Here is a 10,343-nt window from a genome sequence, read left to right as displayed (position 1 = left end):
CATGCGCCAACGTCGGGGGCGCCATGGGGGCCAGGGCGCCGAGGGAGCCGTGTGCGCCAACGTCGGGGGCGCCGGGGGGCCGCAGGCACCGCGGGAGCCACGGGCGCCAACGTCGGGGGCGCAGGGGGCGCCAGCGCCTTGGCTGTAGGAGGCGCCGCATGCGTGGGGCGCGCCTCAAAGCCAGGTGCGAGCCAAGAGAGGCGCGCGAGCTCCCTGTGAGAGGCGTCGAGGAGCCCGCGTCACCAGTGGCTGGAGGAACAGCCGGGGGTACCTGGTGAAACGGAAACACATTCTCATCAAAATAAACGTGCCGGGCAGTGAACACACGGTGGGAGACAGGATCGTAGCATCGATATCCCTTGGAGTTGGAGGGGTAGCCGATGAAGATGCAAGCGACAGATCGAGGTGCAAGCTTGTGAGGAGCAATGTCGGTAGTGCTGGGATAGCAAAGGCACCCAAAAATACGCAAGTCGTCATAAGACGGGGGCGTACCAAAGAGAAGATGGTGAGGTGCGTAGTTCCACCGTGGGCGGCAGGGTCTAATGTTAAGAAGAAGTGATGCAGTGGCGAGTGCGTCCGGCCAAAAACGAGGCGGCACGTTGGCATGAAACAGGAGCGTGCGAACGCAGTCATTCAGAGTGCGAAGGACGCGTTCGGCTCGACCGTTCTGCTGTGAAGTGTACGGGCATGTGAGGCGGAAAACTGTGTCGTGATGCGACAAAAAGGTGCGGAAAGCGAGGTTGTCGAACTCTTTTCCATTGTCCGTCTGAAGCGCAAGGATGGGACGCCCAAACTGCGTGCGGACATAGGAGTAAAAGGCCATCAAGGTAGAGAGTGCATCCAACTTTCTGCGCAAAGGAAAAGTCCACACATAATGAGAATAATCATCAAGAATGACCAGATAATATAAATAGCCCGAGTTACTGGGAACCGGAGAAGTCCACACATCACTATGAATCAACTGAAAAGGAAAAGAAGCAATGGTGGTGGAAATATTAAACGGCAGGCGAACATGTTTGCCGACTCGACAGGCATGACAAGTGTGGTCCTCAATCTTATTGCAAGTAAAACTGAAACTCCTAAGAATATGACGAAGTGTGACGGGGTTGGGATGACCCAAGCGAACGTGCCAGAGATTGACGCCAACGGAGAGAGCAACCGGTGCAGTGGTGGTGGATGAAGGCGAGTGCACCGGATAGAGCTCGTCGGGGCTGTCACATCGGTGAAGTACCATCCTGGTTCGAGCGTCTTTAACACAAAAATCAAGCTCGTCAAATTCAACGGTAACAGGATTTTCACGAGTGAAACAACGAACGGAAATGAGATTCTTAATAAGATAAGGGGAGACAAGTATGTTAGACAAAGATAATGGAGTAGAAGTAGAAGGAAAAGAAGTGTGCCCAACATGTGTGATAGGAAGTGTGGAACCGTCGCCGACAATGATGTGGCGGTCGGTGGAGACAGGAGTGAAGGAGGCAAGGTTACCAGGATGAGCAAACATGTGAGCCGTAGCACCAGTGTCCATATACCAATCACCACCTCCAGTATAGTTGTTCGGCGTAGGAGCGACATGCAGCCCAATGAGGAGCACCGGGTCCTAGGGCGCCGGCGGCAGGGCCAGCGAGGGGGACGGAGACGCCATGGGGAAGCCGTAGCCACCGCTCAACGGCGGCGGTGGGTATGCTCCATACAGCCCCGGCTGTCCCGGCTGCAACTGAGGTGCCAGGAAGGATGGATGGCCGGCCAGAAAAACCTGCGGGCCCGCTGACAGATGCTGCAGGTCCTGAGCGCCGTCTGGCTGCTGCCCAACGGGCGAGTGCTGGCCCGCTGACGACCCCCACTAGTACCCGGGAGACTCGTATGCGGACGGAGCCCCGTACGCAGGCGGAGACCCGTACGTGGAAACGGGCGCGTCGTAGGTGGCGGCCGCCCCATATGGCGGCGGGGCCGCGCCGTAGGGCGCTGGCGGCGGGACGACAGAGACGGCGGCGGACGGGCCTGATAACGCCATTGCTAGTCCGATGGCGGCGATCAGCGCGGTTGGGCGGCAGCAGCAGGAGGCTTCGGTGATGCGGCTGGCTTCGGTGATGCGCGCGCACAAGCTATCGGCGGCCGATTACTTCCGGCCTATCGAGTGTATACGGCGAGATGCACGTACACCACTTGCACCTTGATTGATTCACTTGTACTTGACTCACGTACATAGCAAAGGACCAAGCATCTATATCGATTCCTTCGAGCTAGCTAGCTTGCACTATCCTACAGGATGTGCGTATACGCTAGGAGCCGCCGAAGATTGATCGATTCGATCTCGCCGTTGCGGAGACACAAACACGCGGGACACAAGATTGGATTGTCACGCGCTCGGAGAGTAGCAAGCAGAGCAAGTAGCACCGGAAGCAGCGGGCGGGCGGGGCTGGCTAGCGGGAGGAGAGAGGGATGGGCGGCGGCCGGCTAGCGGGCTGGATCGATCGGGCGCGAGGGGTAGCAGGCGCGCGGCTGGATGGATGGATCGCGGCTGGCTCGGGGTAGCGAGCGCGCGGCGGCTACCGGCGCGGAGGGCGCGCGAGCGGCGGCGGCGGCGGCGGAAGCGAAAAAGAATACCTAGGAAACTGATACCATGTATGAGATATAAGCACGTATATATGATGTACAAAGATGGGTCACGAACCTCAACTATACAAGAAACTAGGAGGCGGACCCAATACACAATATGCACATAACACATATACTCAACAACAATCATCAATTTTGTATTGGCAGGCCGCTGAGCCAGAAGTCGAGAACAATTGAGTAAGCAAATTTTACTCTCCTCTTTTGCAAGAAACCCATTGTCAAAGTTCTGTGGAAATTTTACTCTCCTATTTGTAAACGGAAGGATTAGTGCCATAGTCTTTGTTTTTTGCGAGGGATAGTCTACAGAAGAAGTGATGGCATCACAATTAGTGTTAAGCAGAAACTGCATGTGATGGTGAAAGTCTAATAAGAAGGTGCAGCCTTGCATTCTTTTGGTCAACAATGTTCATACTTTTGCAATTATTCATCTATCCGTAAAGCACTTGCATTGTTAAGTGATTTGCAGTTTTAATATTTGATAAAGAAATCATGGAGGAAAACTCTTCTATAGATTTCAAGTCTTGGCGTATTAACAATTAATCAAACACTTGAATGCATTGCCGGATAGCAAGAAACAAGCTAGCATTTTCAGGGTCGCATAAGAAAGTGGAATGATTGAACCTGAGAGAAAGGTCTTTTTAGCTGGATAAAGTACTCCTCATTGACGATGTCGTTAACGGATATGCCTAGGTCGGGTCAGAACTGCAGGGCATTTGCATGGCGTGTGTGTCTCGCTGTGTCTTTCTCTTGCTTTGCATACTCACAAAATGAATCACCCATATTTAAAAACACACAATTAATGATCAACAACAATGTAATAGCGTTCATGGTGATCATCAGGGCACAAAAAAGCTGGTAAACAGATACCTCTGTCGGTCACCTTCTGAAAGGGACTTGCATTCATCTCAAAGCCCTACACATAGTAAAAACAAACAAATATATGCACTCTGCTTTCTTGAAAAAGATTGGAAACGAGCAGATGAAACTCCGGATGCACATCGCCCCCGGCCTCCCCGACCTGCAGCAGCGGCCGAGCGTACAGGAGATGGAGGCGGCAGCGACAATGGTGACACTGTTCTTCGAAGGGATGGTGGTGACGACCTACATCGTCGGCTGGGAGGAAGTGCTGGGGATGGAGGCGCTGATGACCAGCGAGGGGATGTGCTTCGGAGGATGGAGACATGCATCAATCGTGGGGAATTCCATGCATGGGGCCACCGAGGAGGGAAGGGCTGGACGAAAGAAGAAATGGACGTGATTACCAAAAATAGCTTCGCCAGTATTGATTTGATATTGATTACGATCGTGATTGATTTCTTTCCTTAAATTTATAGTCTGTTACTCCCTCTGTAAACTAATATAAGAGCGTTTAGATCCCTACTTTAGTATTCTAAACGCTCTTATATTAGTTTACGGAGGGAGTACCAAATAGTACTAACTTGATTGATTCCTTCCTTTTGATTGATTCCTTTTTCCTTTCTTCGTTTTGAACGTGATTGCATTATCATGATTGTGTTACCAATTACCAAAGATAGAAAACCGGTTTAAATAGAAAACCAGATGGGTGGGGAGATACCGTACCTAAGAAAATCAGTGTGACGGTGGGAAACATACGCGGGAGGTTTTGACGAGTAGGTTGGACGAAACGTAAGAGGAGAGAGGGAACCTTACATTTCTTTTAGGTATAGAGACTTAACAGAATTCTAGGTTGATTCGTTTTGAAGTGGACATGTCATATTTTGAACATGTCACATTTGTTGTTATTTTTTTAGTTAAAGCATTTATTCCCGCATCGACGTCGACGATGCCTATCCCGCATCCTCGTCCTTGACTTGGTGGAGGAGGCCTACGTGATCAGAGGGGCCATGTCCGGGACTGAGCTCCACCGGGCTGGTACTGAGAGGTGCTACCTTCCGGGGGGCGCAACTTGGTGAGGAGCCAGCCCGTCGTTGACCTGAACCTTCTTTGGTGGCGGTCGCATGGGACACTGATGATGCGGAGGCTTGTGTCCCCCGCGGAAGTGATACGTCACCGTGTCAGCGAGGAGGACGAGCAGGTCTGTCGCTACATGGTTGCGTTGGAGGGCAGGTTCTCCAATACCTGGCAGGTTCTTCAGGGATCTCACTTGAGCTATGATCCTGTGATAGTTCCTTCTCTTTGGATGTCCACCGCCAGCACCGATACCCATCATTCGCTAGGGTTGTAGTTGTATTAGTGATGTTATATGTATGATACTATTCAAGAAGTATTAGTGATAATATTGGACGATATACGGATACAAGAGATGATTTAGTTTTGCTTATTGAATGCATGCTAATTTGAATACTAATTTATTTTATGATTTAGTTTTGCTTATTGAATGCTCAAATTGGAGAACTACTTCTATTTTGAATGCTCAAATTGGAAAGCACTATGCAAGGCGTATGCATTTGATTAGTTGATAGCTTATAGGGTTTCACTAAGTCCTACGATGAGGATAATAACATTTTTATTTATATCTTGTTTTTGAAGCCAAATCTCCATGTCGTCACCGTTGTCGTCACCGTCATCAACCACCTACGACCTCGAGGTGAGACCAGCCAAATCTCCATGTCAATATGAGTCCTATAAGATATTTTGAAATGTTTTTGTTTGTATTTTCAACCATTGAAATGCAATGACCATCAAGTTTGAATGCAATGACCATCAAGTTTGAATGCAAATAGGATATGCGCTTGCCCAACTGGCCATGTTTGCAGGTAACACCTTCGAGTGGCCTATGTTTTGCCGGAGTATGGATTAATTTCCGTTCCGGCAAATTTCAGGCGCTCGATATGTCCTTTTTTAGCAAAGGTCATGCCGAATTATTCCGTGAATTTTGGCATGACTTGTGCTAAAATATGTAGGAAATATCGAGTGGCCTGGATTTTTTAGAAAGATAATTAAACGATATTTTGGGTTGACTTTAAGTTTATCGAGGCTCCATACATGACAATCAAAAGATGAGTGAGGGAGAAAGTCTGCACCATATATGAGAGAGGAAGAATCACGACTATTGTCGTGGCGATCGTTTCTCCTTCTTCTCATTGTGCTAGACCTTTGTTATGCACTAGGGGAAGGAGGAGTAACGACCATCACCAACGGTCGAAAAATCAGTGAGGGAGTGTGTCCACCATATATGAGAGAAGAAGAATGACGACTGTTGTCATGGGGGTCGCTTCTCCTTCGTTCCCGTGTGCAAGACATTTTGGTTTAATGCACTCTGGGACGAAGGGAGGAGCGACCATCACCAATGGTCGAATATATACACCATGTGAGCTGAGAGTTTTCAAAAAAAGACTCGATGGGCCAATAGTCAACCTGTACTGAATAATAATGATCTAATTCAGTTTTTGTAGCACATATATTGAATTTTAGAAGTTTAATCTTTGAATTATGAACATAGGAAATGTCGTCGGACGACGAAAGTCTCACAGAGTGCTCCTGGTACGGCGACGACCGGGGTTTCTGCGACCGGCCTCACTTGGTAGAAGGTCGGCGATTCAGGATTAAGCTCCAGGAGACCTTCGATGTTGAAACGGTACGCAATGAGCAAAGTGTTTTTTCGTAATTAAGCTCGACTTCTTCTTCATCGTGTAATTTTCGTCTTTTACAATTCGACTAGCTTATCCCATGCCATGCAAGACGCTGTGTCTTGGAGAGGATGGATTTTGAAGATCATGAAAATATGAAAACAAATAGTTCACCTAAGGACCCATCATGGTTTTGATTTCCCTATAAATCTATACAATTCTGAGAGTGTATCTCATTTTAGTTGCCCGAATTGGGAAGCACTTTGCAAGGCTGATTTCCATGAGGGTATGCTTGTCACCATGGATCTCGGTGATCCTGACATCGAGGAAGACAATATGGACATTTGGGTCCTTGTTGATACGCTTTCAATTGTACCGCTACGTGAGTTTCTCAAATATAGTTTTTAAGTAATTTATTTTGTTTATTTCAAAATAGTCGACAACTTATTTCCATTGATAGCTTATTTTCATTCTTCAAAGAATGTGTGGAAGATGGTAGACAAAACTTACTATACACCGATGGTGCAGAATTAACTTATCAGAAGAAAAATCATCTGATCTCATTTATTAATGATCTTGAGAATTATAATATCTATTATCAAACTCCTGCACATTATGGTCAGTACGTGCCACTAGTGCACGTGTTGAACTACGGTAACATCCATGGAGATGCCATGGTAAGAGTTTTTACTATTACGACATTCGTGCATATTTTGCATAATTTTTTTCTAAAACTAAACTACATTGCTAACTATGAAGCTAATATACGTTTTTCAACAGAAAATCCCGAATGATTGTGTACCTCATCTGATGTTTCCGAAAGGTCGCCTTGATGTTATGAGTTTACGGCCAAGTCATCCTACGCATCACTACTGTTCATATTGGATTTCTAAAACCGATGAAAACATGACAATCATAGATTGGAAAAAATGTATGGTCAGTCGTATGGAGGTACTTGGAAGCAACATTGTGCGACGCGCAAGAATTGGAGATAGGATAATCTCCATTCTCCATAATGAAGAGTCGGGGCCTATCTTGTTTTATATTATTTTACCTAAGAGAGTGTAGTAGGTCCTATTAGAGAGGAGTAGGTCCTATGTACAATGTGTTATTATGTGGTACAATGTTTTAGAGTTGATCATGATGTTGAGGAGGAGTTGTGATTATGACTAGTGACCAACTTGCTATATGATGTCTCATTGACGAAAATGATGATCATGAGGAGTTGTTATATGACAATGATGTATTATGATGATAAGTTGTTAATGATATGATGATGATGATGATGATGATGATGAGTTATTATGTCAGTGGGTGAAAGAACCGCGGTTTAGTTTCAAGTGGATGGATCCAAAATGACCATTGGTCACTTTAGATCCATACAGTTGGAACTAATCCACGGTTCTTTCACTGATGTAATAACAATCTCTAAATTGCTACTTTATGAAAAATTATATAATAACATATGAATATGACATAAAAAAACAAATACATATCAATAGTAGTAGCGCGGGTAGAAAGGCGCGCTGCTAGTAAGTACGAGCAGCGCTGTCTATGAACAGCGCTACTGCTAAGCAGGTATAGCAGTAGCGCGGGCTAACACACGCTACTGGGCTAACACACACTACTGATACACTTTAGCTATAGCGTCGTATCAGTAGCGCACCACCCCGCGCTACTGCTATACCTAAAACCAGTGCTATTGTTGGCCTTTTGGCTAGTAGTGGACACCTGCATGAAAAATGTGATAAACCTATCATTCACCAGGCGCTTTGAATCCTCCAAACATATTGCTATATGACAGTATGGTGCCGAAAATTACAGACTTTGGTCTGTTAAGACTGCTTGATCAACAACAAACTATTTGCACTTCTTCTCGTGATGGAACATTGTAAGTTAATGCCACTTTTTAACACCGTACGTCTTAGTCACTACAGTATATTTAACACTAATAAATTGTGTTTGTGTTGTCATTAAGTGGTTACAGAGTTCTTGCATGGAGATACAGTTACACCAAAGTCCGACATATTAAGTTTGGGTGTAATACTCATCGAGAAAGTAACATGACACAGGGACTACCCGATCGATGTTACTAAAACATCTTCAGATAACTATACCAGGCTTGTAAGGAAGTTATGTCTCATACACACAATGTCGCATTATACCTTTTCCAAACCAACATTCTAGATGATCGTTATTCACTCCATAGACACTTGAGAAATGGAGAAACATGTTACAGAGTTAGTTAGAATTAATCCGAGGCGCACAGTCGATCTACCAAGGACCAAGCAGCAATCACATGAGGCACGACACCGAGATTTGCTCGCGAGGTTCACTGATATGGCTACATCTCCGGGGCCTAATTACGGGCGCTCCTCCCCATGACACCGTCACAATACCGCAAACCAAGCACCCGGGCATCGGCGATGCGGCCGGCTCCCCCTGCGTGCATGTGCTATTATGTTGGCATAGGTTACATCATGTGTCTACCCTCTCATTACATAAGAGGCCTAGGATACAAGTGTTCTACTTGTACACGACTCCATATCCTGTCTACTCACCGTACGACTCCAAATCTAACTGTAATCTACCATGTACAATAATATTCGACACAACCCTAACAGAGTTCACCGAGGCATGGATCCCTTGAAATAGATTGTGGACAAATAAAGAGATGCATTCAGGTAGGTTTAATTTGCGTGAATCCTGACCGCACCAAGAGGCCTCTGATACTGAAGATTATCAGTTTGCTCCGGGGGTAGGAGAGTATATTAGTTGTGATATTAGCGACAAGGCAACGTAATCGACAAATCATGTATATATGATCACTTCACATACCTCATAGTACAGGCTAAACACTGTATTCCGACCTCTGTGTATAGCTTACATTCATATGCAGTGTGGTGAGGCCACCCTTGTATAAGAGACCGGGGGTTGATGCAGAATGCAGATCATGAGAGGCTGGAGGATGGGAGCACAGGATCGACCTGTCCTTTGGAGTCCACTGCTTTGTCATTTTCGCACAACGATACGCTAGTACTCCGGGACTTGAAATTCTTCTTCATAGTGATCCAGTCCATCTGATGAATGAATGTTTGGCCTTTGATGGTGTATATGTTGTTTAACTTGAATATGACAAAGGACAGTGATCGTGCTTGCCGTACATATAAATTTGTCAGAATGGATAGTTTGACCAGTCAGTGCTGATCATGGTCCGCTCGTTGGTTGAAATATAGAGATGTGAGGTGTTAGTCCGATTGGTTTCTTCACTGAAAAATTTGGCAAGTGTAATGAGTCGTTTGGAACCTGAATTTGTCTACTACTAGTAAATGTGTACGCGGCATGGTTTGAAAACTATCAAATTCCTCAATATTAGTATTTACACTTCATATGTTTATCCCCATTGAAAACTTAACCTATTTGTCATCAATCACCAAAAAGGGGGAGATTGTAAGTGCATCTAGTGCCCCTTAGTGATTTTGATGTATTGAAGACTTATAGATTAAGGGACTAATATGTTTGTGAGTCTACACAGGCTCTATAAGTCGATAAGGAGTTTGATATTTACGATGAAAATCGACCCCTAAAAATGTATGTCTTCAGTTGAAGACTTTGGTTATCCTGCAGACTTTGAAAGTGAAGAAATTGGTGTGACCTTGAAGACTTGGATATTCATGCGAGGATTATGAAGCATGAAGACTTTTGTTTCCGTAGTTTCATTTTCTCCTTCTTGAGTCATAGGAAACACCGTACTGTTAAAGGGGGTCGAGGTGCTAAGGAAAGTGATTTCCAAGTGATGCTCATCTCAAAATCCTACACCTATCCAATCCTTTCGAGTGAAGCCATTGAAAGTCTCATATCAGTGCAGTCAATTTCTTCCGTGAGAGAGATAAAGATCTTATGGTCTCTGAGGAATTTGTTCTGACTAAGGAGTTAGGAATTCGCCAGTGCGGATTGCCTACATAGTGAGGAACATGATAGTCCCGAGGACTTTGAACCTCAAATATCCGACCGTTGTTGTGCTATGCGCCAGCTGTTCCAAAATATCTACCCACCTAATGGTCATATCATTGAAGGGCATTTATGTCTTATCATGTCGGTCTGCTCCCTAGGCTATAAATAGCCGCCCCCTACAACCACAAGCTGGTTGGCTGCTCCGAGAGAAACCGACACTTG

The sequence above is a fragment of the Triticum aestivum genome, chromosome 2B (assembly GCF_018294505.1).
Source record: "Triticum aestivum cultivar Chinese Spring chromosome 2B, IWGSC CS RefSeq v2.1, whole genome shotgun sequence".
Taxonomy (NCBI): Eukaryota; Viridiplantae; Streptophyta; class Magnoliopsida; order Poales; family Poaceae; genus Triticum; species Triticum aestivum.
Note: the sequence above shows the minus strand (reverse complement) of the source record.